We start from the raw sequence: 11,547 nt of genomic DNA on the forward strand, positions 1-11,547 counted from the left end.
AAATGGATGACTATCAAATCCTGACCTCCTTGCATTCCCCTATGCCTTCATATGACAACACACCTCAGTTTCAACAGAACTTCAGGAAAGCTTAGCTATGGCAGACATCCCTGAATCTAGCCTATGATTTTTTAATTTTTTTGGTTTCTGCTAAACAAAAATTTTAGGGATATATTCATACCTATAAATTTCAATAAGAGATTGAGAAAACAGCATGTTCTCTTTTTCACAATATCCAAGTTGGCCGTTATTTTATTCCTGCTTCTGCAGTTACATATGACATGAAAGCTGTAGAAGTGTCCTACTGTACATAAGCCTCATATTTACCAGACTATTTATTTTCACAATGAATCTCATTAATGGCAAAATTATTATGTGTTACCAATAATGAAAACGAATTAGAAAAACTTAAAATGCCAAGGCAACTTTTTTATGAACTTTTTATTACAGTGTTTTACTTACATTATTCAGTCTGACTATGAGAAATGCTAGCAAGAAACATCATCTCAATAATGGTTTCAAGATGGTCTAATCCTTGCAGCTGAAGCATGGCCTCCATCTGGATACCCCTGAGTCGGTGAATGGAGAAATGTGTGAAATATGGTCACAAAGAATTTTATTCAGGGTGAAAAATGGTGATATGCTGTTGCTTGAAGCTGGACACAGACTGGTGGAAGGGAGGTCATTGTGTGGGATAATGTGGATCCAGAAAGCAGACACCACACACTCAAACTCATTTGTGCAAGTTGAAAAGCAGATCTGAGGGAAGAAGAGAATGGGGTGGTGTCACTAAAACCATGGAGGCCTGGGAAAGGAGGACAGAAAGAAGTGTCAGGGTGGCCACCCGGCCAGTGAGAGGATGGGACTGGGCACTGGCCCTGCCATAGCACAGTTGGAAGCTACTAGAGAAAGCAGGTGGGGCGAGGTCTCAGAAGGACTGGAGAAGAGGAGGATGACATGCCCAGCCACAGGAAGGCTAAGGTCTAAGGAGGTTGCTCAGCCTTGTTCATCACACGTTTGACAGAGGGATCACATTAACATGGCATTCTGTCTAACACATACAGACACTGTATGCCAACTAGTAGGATGTCTTGAAAATTCAGAGCAGTTCTCTACCCAGCATGACTCTTCTCAGTTGTAGAAGAGTCCAGATAGAGTGAGTTATATTTCACATAATAGGGCAAATCTCATGACCCAGAACATGATATCCCAGCTGTTTTCCTGATGTGTGAGAACCCTGAGCTTTTATTGTTTTTATCCAGTTTCTGACACACAAATTATTGCCAGCCAGCCAAGAGCAGTTTCTACTTCTTGCTTGGTTTGTCCAATCAGTATTGCACAATTGACTCATTGCTAGTCCTGGAGATGGTACACGTTGTCAAAGTCTCTACTAAAAATCGTGATGTAAGGCTGAAATGACAATATGTACCTGATTAGGACACTGAAGATGTGTTTTTGGTCTTACCAGGTGAAAGAAGTTTGCTTCCAGTAGCCTGTACTATATTATACTGGGAAAAAAAACAACTGCCCATGTCAGAGAGCCCAAAATGTCTCATTATTTTATTTTTCTTGGTTCACAGTCACCCTGGTAGAAGACTGTGGGTCTTTCCCAGATGGCTGGCAACACTTAACAGTTCCTGTACAGCATTTGGAAGGGCAGCAACGGCCATTCCCAGCAGAATCTAGCCTAAGATTCACTGGGCTTAAGTTTTGCATCCTGGCTAAGGTGAGGAATGTGCTGGAAACCTGGGACTCTGGGGTCTCATGGTTCCATGGAGACTTGTTCCCTCAGTCAGGGCTCATGATTATGAGTTGGTACTGATGGGCTGATAATGACACAAGGACAGCAGGAGCCAACCCAAGACAGGGCAGTGTTTCTGAGGTCAGGGTGTGTTGGGTGCAGCATGTGAGTGAAGATGGGCTCATTGACACAGCCTCCTGCTTCCCTGTGAGGCTGCTGCCCAGGTGCATAGAGACACAAGGTTGATGGTAGTTCTGCTGTGGCTGTGAGCTTCACCACTGGTTTCTTGAAGTGACATGGAAAGTGGAACAGGGGATCCTCCCAGGGAGACTCACACATCACTGTTCAAGATGGCACTCATTCCTTTTTTGCTTGCTCATAGTTAGCACCAAAAGAAGAGAATCAAACCAAGTGAATGGCTGTTAGAAGTAAGGAGCTCAGAAATGATGGTTTTAAACCTCTTGACAATGATGAATGTTCCCCACAGGTAAGAGACTATAGCTTTAGAAGAGGCTGCAGAGAAATGTGGACTTTGTGTCCATTTGAAAAGGAATTCATCAATTGTGGTTAGCTAGCATGTCAGTGAGATCCTGACAGTATGCCCTGTGGACTCCTCCTTCAGACTTAAACCTAAGCAGTCATCTTGGAAATGACTACAGGCTTCCAAAGCAGGAGAACTCAATCTGGACTCTGTAAAGGACATTGCAGAGCCAGTGTTCACCATCATGCAGAGGGAAGCCTTCCCAGGGTCCTGGGACACCAGGTGGGCCCCTGTCCAGCTGAAGTTGCTGATCATGGTTCCTTGGCTGAATGCTCTTTCTCATGTCTGAGCTCTATGCTTTTCTGCCCTTCTGTAAGACTCTGGATGCATTACGGTATTTTTCCCAACTGGAGCTCTTCTTTCCTGTCACTCTTGTCATCTTGTTCTTAATGTTCCTACTTTCTCCACGAAAAAGCCCATGTGGTTTGATTTGACTCAGGATCTGCCTAAAACTGTCAAGCCAATGTTGTGCTTGTCCTTATTTATCTTTGGGAGCTACCAAGATCCACTTGTTACTAAGATTTGGTGGTGATTTATTTATTTTCCTAACTAACTCCATTCAAACATGAAACAGTGTTTCAGATGAAAATAACCCAAGTGCAAGTGACCACAATTCTGTAAGGTCCAGTAAGTAAAAGCCAGAATGGAGTGTGACTGCTGAAAGAACATGTGAGCCTTTTGTAGATTTTAGCCACTTCTCTATATTTTTACAAATATGGAGATCAGGGAAGAATTGTGGATGTCAGTGTATAAAATTCAAATCTCCCATCTGGGAAACTCACAGTAAACTCAGTAGTTTGGATTTCCTGCTTATCTTTAGTTCAGATTACTGATCTTTCTACTTGGAGTCTCTCCACCTAGTAAAACATCAGCTTTGAGAAGTGAGGCCCACACTGTGCTATTAGAAAATTCTAAAGAGGTATTTTACCAAAAATAAATTACTTCAATTTCCACAGGGACTGGTATGAGATCTCAGCCACTGAGCAAATGTTGCTTTCTGCTCCTAGGTCAGGCAGGGGTAGTTCCCAGAGATTGCTTCTTAGATTCACATCAACCCTTAAAACATCCAGGACTGATACTGTCCTTGCATTTTCCACTTTTGTCATAAGAGATATGACTTAGGTAGGAGAAAAATTCACTTCCAGTTTAAAAATCAACAATTTGACTTCTGAAAGGAAGTTCTGCACCCAATCTTTTATCCTAGATCCTATACAATTCCAAGTTTAAATAAGGCTTGCTAAATTGGGGGAAAATGCTACTGATGCCCCAAACACCATAAAATGTTCACCCTGATCAGTAAACTGAGCCTGACACATGTTACACTGACAGAGCAAATCTGTACATGATGCAGGATTCCTAAGATGGAAGGACATCCTGTCTTACAGGGAATCTTATGTCCTACAGAAGTCTGTGGCCTTTCATGCCATTGCACTGGGACTAGTATCTTGAAATCAAAGTAGGAGCAATTTTCCTCACAGAAAATCCACTTTTGTTGGTACATTAGAAAGGAACCTTTCTGTCTTTGACTCCAGCATGATTGGCTGCTGGACCAAGTGGAGATGATTCTATTTCTCTGCTGTTGGTGTGTATCTCTGATTTTTGAATTTTTTTTTTATGTTTGCATCCATAAAATTACAAAAAATTAGAAGAACATCTAAAGATTTGAATTGATCTTGATGTAAATATTGATCTGCACAGATGATTCATCCAACACTGGTGCACTTCTGAATTGGTCACTTCCATCCCTGGGTATATTCTACACTCCAGCTTTGTATCACCAGATGCACTAATAAATCGTGGGGTCCTGTAAGTTATTACTGAGAAAGCACAATGAAGGGGCTGAGGCTGGGGCTCAGTGGTAGAACACTCGTCTAGCATGAGAGAGGCCCTGGGTTCAGTCCTCAGCGCCACATATAAATAAAGGTATTGTGTGCAACTACAACTAAAATAAAGAAATGAATATGAAAGAAAGAAAGAAAGAAAGAAAGAAAGATCAAAAAAACAGAGTAACTTGAGCATATGCTCAGGAAACTCATTAGATCCAGTAAGTGGGGGTCCATTGTGAGCTCATCAGCTGTCAGTCTGCTCCTAGGAACTGGCTCATCAAGCCATGCTGCTGAGATTTGCCCCTTGCACCCAAGAGTCCAAACTCAGTATCTGTGCCTCTGTCATCCCCGGTCTGAGCCTTCACATGGCCAATTTCACCAAGTCACAATGACATTATTTATCATTCTATTTTAAATCATTTAACAGTAGGCTCCACTAAATCACATGCTTAGTAACTTCTTTCATATCCATGTCTGTAAAGGTGATACTGTCTCTTGATGCAGATAATTTAATAAATAACATGATCACATGTGACTACCTGCTGACTTGTGAAGTAAGACAGCATGTTTGTTAAGAAGTAGTAAATTGGGCTGGGGTTGTGGCTCAAGCGGTAGCGTGCTCACGTGGCATGTGCCAGGTGCTGGGTTCGATCCTTAGCACCACATAAAAATAAAATAAAGATGTTGTGTCCACTGAAAACTAAAAAATAAATATAAAAAAATTCTCTCTCTCTCTCTCTCTCTCTCTCTCTCTCTCTCTCTCTCTCTCTCTCTTAAAAAAGTAGTAAATTGATAACGAATCAGTAAGAACCCATCTTTATTTAATGCATAGCGATGCAAGGCTATTGGCAGTGAACTAAAAGAATGTTAAAGGAGGTGCACTCAGAAATGCTATGTTTTTGTTTTTGATTCAAAGACCATGTATATGAGAGAGAAATGATTTTTAAAAGATTAATTTAAAAGTGAAAATCTTTTCACTAACATTGATTATTTTAATATCAGATTTAACCTGGGTATTAAATGAAACAAAAAGGTAATAAGCTGCTTAATATACCTGAGACAACTCTGATACATATTTAGATATATACACACAAATGTTTTATTCAGTTAAAGTTCACATGACTAGGTTGAAATATCATGTGCAGATATTGAAATTGGAATTCATGTTTCATGACATGGCCTCTTTTCAGAACAATAGATCGAATTTCAGCACAAAATAATATTTCATATTTTCATCTTCTTTAATGTATTCTAAATAATTTGGTAATCCTAGAGAAGAACCACAGAAAATAGATTAAAACAATCCCTTATTTTATATGTGAAAGAAATATCTTAATAATTAGCTGCTGCTATTATCTATTTTTAACTGATGTTCTCTCTCTTTTTTTTTTTTTCCCTTGGGGAAGTTATCTTCAGGGCTTTGCATTATTTGACATCAGATATGGGATTCCATATAGTCTTTGTACCAATATTTAGTTATTTGCATCTTCTTTGCAACCAGCTTTTTGGTATAAAACATCTTAAAACACAAATTAAACATCCAAGGACTTTCACCAAGATGGATGTCTCTCAATAGGAGTGGTGTACGCTATTTATTTTTGTCTAACTTTATACATTAAAGTTAAACTTAATATTCTTGTCACCTCAACTCATGTAAGACTTTGAATCCCACTCATTAGGATTCAGTAGGTTATAGTTGTAGAGAAAATGCATGTAAAATTGGAGGTCACAGAATTCATCTGTGGTGCTCTGAAGGTCCTTCTGCTCTAGCAGGGATTACTGGAGCAGGGAGACCCAGTCCACATGGACACAGTGGATGGAGTCTCTGTTCTGGTTGGATCATGTGACAGCAGGTCAAGGCTTCCTGCTGATTGTCTGGGGTGCTCATTTCTTCCTACTACAAGTATTCTCTTGTCTACAAACTTTAAGAGATGCTGTTATTTATTAATCACATATATTTAGACTTTCTATTTTCCTAGGTAATACATATATTTATATTTTTGTCCACTATTTTCTTATTAGTGAACTTAGTGTTCTCAGAATTTGGAGTTTGATGCATTGCCTGCAATATGTATGAACTCTTTTTTTCTTATTTTGTTATATTATAATTTCTAGATATACTGACAGTGAGTACATGTCAGTTGCAATTAATAACTAGCAAAACACATACCAGTTAAGTCACTAAAATATTTCAAAAGACATAACCTGTGTGAGAGGATGAAAGACTGCAAAAAAGCATTAGAGGACAAGTACAGATACAGGCTTACATTACATACTTACAGAAAGTTGACAGTTGATATAGGGCAGACACTTAGGTCAGATAATTAGTGTCCATCATTTCATTTTTATTAGACATGACAGATGTCTTAAATATTACACAATTTAGTTTTACATGGGGGAGGCAGCCATCTGAATGCTTACCTGCAACTTAGCCCCAAGGTTTGGTCCCCATCTCTGGGTCAATCATGGACTGGCAGTCAACATGGCCTAGGAAGGCAATTTGGCTTCCCCAGGGGATGTATTTGACTGTCAGGACACAGAGGTTGGTAACCATGGCCCTCTGTTTACTTCTTGGACAAGGACTTTCCTCTTTTTCTATGTTCCACAAGGAGAAAAATGTTACTATGCTTCCCTCTACACTTTTGGTTATAACTTCTTTAGGATTTGATTTTTGTGTATTTCCAATGTATTTAAATTGACACAGTTGTGTACCATAGCGCTTCCATATTTATTTCACACATCACTAAATGAGATCACTAAATATGATCAAATGATTTCAGGTTGTTCTCATGATTGATTTGTAAGGTTTGCATCTGTGACTTTACTTGATAGAATTACTACAAACTATTTGATGAATCATAAACAGATATAATCTCAAATGATTATAGCACACAGCTTGAATTATACTCATTCATTAAAGATGCATTTGATAACATTATACATTTTATGAAGAATAAATAGAAATGATGGTGTAATATAAAACAAAAATTATTTTATAAGTTGAAGTGCCCAGGACCCAATAAGGTGACCTTAGAATAAGCAGTATGACTTCTGAAGCACAGCTATTAAGAGCATGATCTCTGATTTAGAACCTCAAACAGTGAAATTAGGATGATGCTGAAATGCATCCTTATCATTTCCCTGAGAACAACTGTCTTTGCATTACTCTCCTCACAGCATCTTTTACCTGCTGGTTCCTGAGACTGTAGGTGAGATGATTCAGGAAGGGAGGAACCATTGTGTAAAAGACAGAGAGAACCATGTCCTGGAGGGTGTCAGAGGTTGCTGAAAGCCTCAGGTACACACCTGCACCAGAACTGAAGAAGAGGAACACCAGGAGGATGTGAGGGGTTCAGGTGGAGAAAGCCTTCCCTGGAGTCCTGGTGGGAAATTTCAGAACAGCAGAAAATATGACATGGCAATAAAAGTAAAGCAACTACCACCAATTGCCACAGTAGAAACAAATAAAAGGAACATGTTGCTAGTGGTGTCAGAGCAGGAGAGCTTCAGCAGGGAGGGGCATCACAGAAGAACTGATGGACCACGTTTGACTGGCAGAAGGACAGCCATAATGTATTCCCAGTGTGCACACCTGCATACAGCAGACCACTGAGCAGAGAAGCCAGGGTCATGCAGACACAAATCTGAGGGTTCATGATGAGCAGGTACTGGAGGGGCTGGCAGACAGCCACATAGCATTTCCAGGCCATGATGGTGAGAAACAGAAATTCAACACATGCACAGAATTGACCAAAAAGAGCTGGGTCACACAGCCAGCCACTGAAATGGCCCTGTTGCCAGTGAGAGACTTGACACATGCATTGGGGACAGTGACGGAAATGTAGCACATGTCCAAGATGGACTGGTTCCTGAGAAAGAAGTACATGGGTGTGTGCAGGTTCAGGTCACCAGTGATGACAGTGACGATGAGAAGGTTCCCTAACATGGTACCAAAGTAGGTAATTGAGAATACTGTGAAATAGAGGAAACTCAGATCCCAGCCATCAGGAGAGCCCAGGAGGAGAAATTCAGTTACCATTGTGGCATTGGCCATTTGCTGGAAATTCTGGTTGTCTTGGAATATAAAGAGATAAGAAATAGAAAGGAAAAAAAAAAAAAAAAGAACATGATGAATACAATTACTTGGGGCTGGGTTTGTTGCTCAGTCATAGAGCACTTCTCTAGCATATGTTAAAAAAACATGCATTGACAACAACAATTATTTGAAAAAAATGAAATTATTTTACATATTCTTGTTCAAAGCATTTCTTGTATTTCTGTTGGTTTCCCTGGAGAAGAAGGTCACTCTTGATTTTCTGATATGTTTACTGATTTCTGAGCAGAGTGCACCTCCCAGTGCAGGTGTGGATGTCTGCAGCCCAGGGATTGGGTGTGACCTACAGGGCTTGTCCTCAGCTCCTCATCAGGCCTCCCCTGATACCTGAGACTCCCATGTGGAGCATTTCCAGGGGTTTTCCCCTCTTCTCCTGCATGGTCACCTGTCTCACAGTGCATTCTTTAATATTCTCAGATTTATTTACCTTTAATTTATTCCAAGAATATAATTTCCACATTATTTTGCCATTGTGTTTACACTTAATAATGCAAATAATAATTACTTTCTACTTTTTTAATATATAGAAAACTATTCATAATGGTGGAGAATATATCTCCATGAACACGAAAAAATTGGGTTCATTTGGAAAGCGTCTCAAGAATTTACTTTCCCACCCAGGCTCATGGGTCTAGTGTTGTGAAAACTGAGGTGACCTGACTGCACTTGCACTTGCCTGCAGTCCCCCACTCTCCCTGCTGCTCCCCCAGGACATGCATGGTGCTGTCTTATGGCCACACGGTCTCAGCCAGACCAGTTCCAGCCCCCACTGAGGCTCTTTCCTCTCCAACTGAGCAGTGTAACGTCTTTTCAAGCTCTAGGTCCCAACCCAGCTGACATTGACTTAAACTTCTACCTTTACCTTGCTATATTTTTACATCATGTTCAGCACCATGAAGTTGAAGCTTCTTTTGTCCAACACATAATTTGCCTTAGTCTTGGTGAAACCTTCTATTATATTGCTTTCTTATCCATGTCATAATCTCACAAACTGAAACTGGCTGTAAACCCTAAAAGGAAGGTTTTGCTCATAGTTTGAACACTTTTGCAGCAGTTCAGACCAGTTCACTCCTGAGTCACCTGCATCTTCATCTCCTCAGCCCTCTGCAAACCGGGGTCCACCTCAGCACCTTGCCAGGTTAGACCACACATGCTCTTAGAATAAAGACCTTCCTTCTCATCCTGCCTGGGTTCCTCTGGAAGTCTGTGTGTCTCCCAGGGCAATTGGCCAAGTGAGTGATAGACTGGCCAAGGCCAGCAGCCTCCACTCCTTTATGGACATTTCACCTGAGACGTAGTGAGCAGGACCTGGCGTTGGTCATCAGAACCATGTAGCTTCTAAAATAAGACCAACCTCAGGTGTACTGGTGATCAGTCTAGTTTTCACAGGTTAACTATCATTTCTAGTATAAACTTCCCTATGTCTAGGAAGAAAGTACAGAATATGAAAAGAAGTATTAAAGAATACCAAGTCAGATGCCTAGAAACAAGTTTAATGGAGAAAGAATGATGTGGGTGGACACCTTCTCTTCAATTTGTCAGCAGTGTTTCACAGGTGAGGGATCCCAGATGAAAAGGACTCCTCTGTTTTTATATTTTTGAGAAGAAATGATTAAGAAATCAGGAAAGAAAGTTAAGAGTAATGAAGAAGAGGAATAGGCTCCTTGGAGCCCCCAGAGAGGTCTGGCAGTCACAGTGTTAACCTCCCTGCAGGCCATGGAGGGAGAGGAGCACTATCACCTGCCATGGAATCCTGTCCATCTTGGCCTTGGACTGTCCCTGGACTACTGGAATTGTTTTTCCTCCCATCCCTCAGGACCTCAGAGAGGCCAGCAACATTGCTCAGGGCAGAGACAGCTGCAGACTCCTCATGAACACAACATTCATCAAGCACTCTCAGGGTGGGGCAAGTGAGGTGGGGGCCTGCCCCTCCTAGGCAGGATGATCTTTGTGGAGATGGGAGGCCTGTGCTCAGGGATGGAGCAAATTCAGATGTCCAGTGGGCTGTTTCCTTGGAGGGATGCATTGAGTTTCTGAGCTACAGCAAGCACAGTGTGAAAACAGGGTTTTCTACAGCAGAGGCTGGAGAAATACTGATCCTGGCAGCCAATGGCAGCCCGTCTGCTCCATGCTTCTCCTTGAGCATGCCCAGAGTCATGTCCACCATGCACCACAGGCATGGTCAGTGATATCTGTGTCAAGTTTCTGAGTCCTCGAGAGACCTCCTTGCTGTTCTCTCAAGAGTTTCCATTTGAATTTATACATTTGTACCCTCTCACATGCAAAGGGATACAGAGAAAAAACACCTTTTACTCAGAATGGTCTTTATTATTTATATTTGTGCCTGGGATAAAATGTATTATTGCCAAAATGTGGACATTGTTTCATAGCTCAGCAGGTAGTCTCATATATGGAGTAAGTCTTAAATATGTTACTGCTTTCTCTTTTTCTATAGTTCAACCTAATGTAATTTTATGAAGGATGAATAGAAATAATAGTGTAAATCACAAAATTATTATACTACAATATTCTATACATGGGTCTTAATTAAGTGATACCAAGGTAGGCAGTGTAACTTGTAAAGCCCAGGCTTGAAGACCTTCATCTAATCATAAATCTTAACAGTAAAATTAGGCTAATGCTGACAGGCAGCTTTATAATCTCCCTGAGAACAACTGTCTTGGGATTACTGTCCCCACAGCTTCCTTTACCTGCTTGTTCCTGATTCTGTAGATGAGGGGATTCAGGAAGGGAGGAACCATGGTGTAAAAGGCAGAGAGAACCAGGACCTGAAATGTGTCAGAGGTTGCTGAGGACCTCAGGTACATACCTGTGATGGAACTGAGGAAGACGGACACCACGAGGATGTGAGGGGTGCAGGTGGAGAAGGCCTTCCCTGGGGCTCTGGTTGGAAATTTCAGCACAGCAGAAATTATGCAAATGTATGATATGATTTTTTATACCAAAGCAGCCATCACCAATAATTATAATAGAGACAAGAAGAAGGACCGTGCTGCTGGTGGTATCAGAGCAGGAGAGCCTCAGCAGAGAGGAAAATAACTGATGAATCACAGAAGAACAGCAGCATGTGTTCCCAGTGTGCACACCTGCATACAGCAGACTACTGAGCAGGGAAGCCAGGGTCATGTGGACACAAAACTGAGGGTTCATGATGAGGAGAGGCTGGCATGATGAGGATTCATGATGAGGAGAGGCTGGCAGATGGCCACATTTGCTCTCTTGTAGCATCCTTTAATGCACAGAACATTGAATTGTGTACATCCTGAACTCTGTCTCTGTCATTTCTTCTGTTGTGCTGGTCATG

The 11,547-nt window shown here is 41.2% G+C and overlaps 1 pseudogene; it reads right to left on the reverse strand.

Moving 5' to 3' along the window:
- Positions 1-7,241: 7,241 nt before the first annotated feature.
- LOC114079513 (olfactory receptor 14C36-like) lies at positions 7,242-8,162 on the reverse strand (annotated as a pseudogene).
- Positions 8,163-11,547: the final 3,385 nt, after the last annotated feature.

This window comes from Marmota flaviventris, assembly GCF_047511675.1.
Source record: "Marmota flaviventris isolate mMarFla1 chromosome 5 unlocalized genomic scaffold, mMarFla1.hap1 SUPER_5_unloc_2, whole genome shotgun sequence".
Taxonomy (NCBI): domain Eukaryota; kingdom Metazoa; phylum Chordata; class Mammalia; order Rodentia; family Sciuridae; genus Marmota; species Marmota flaviventris.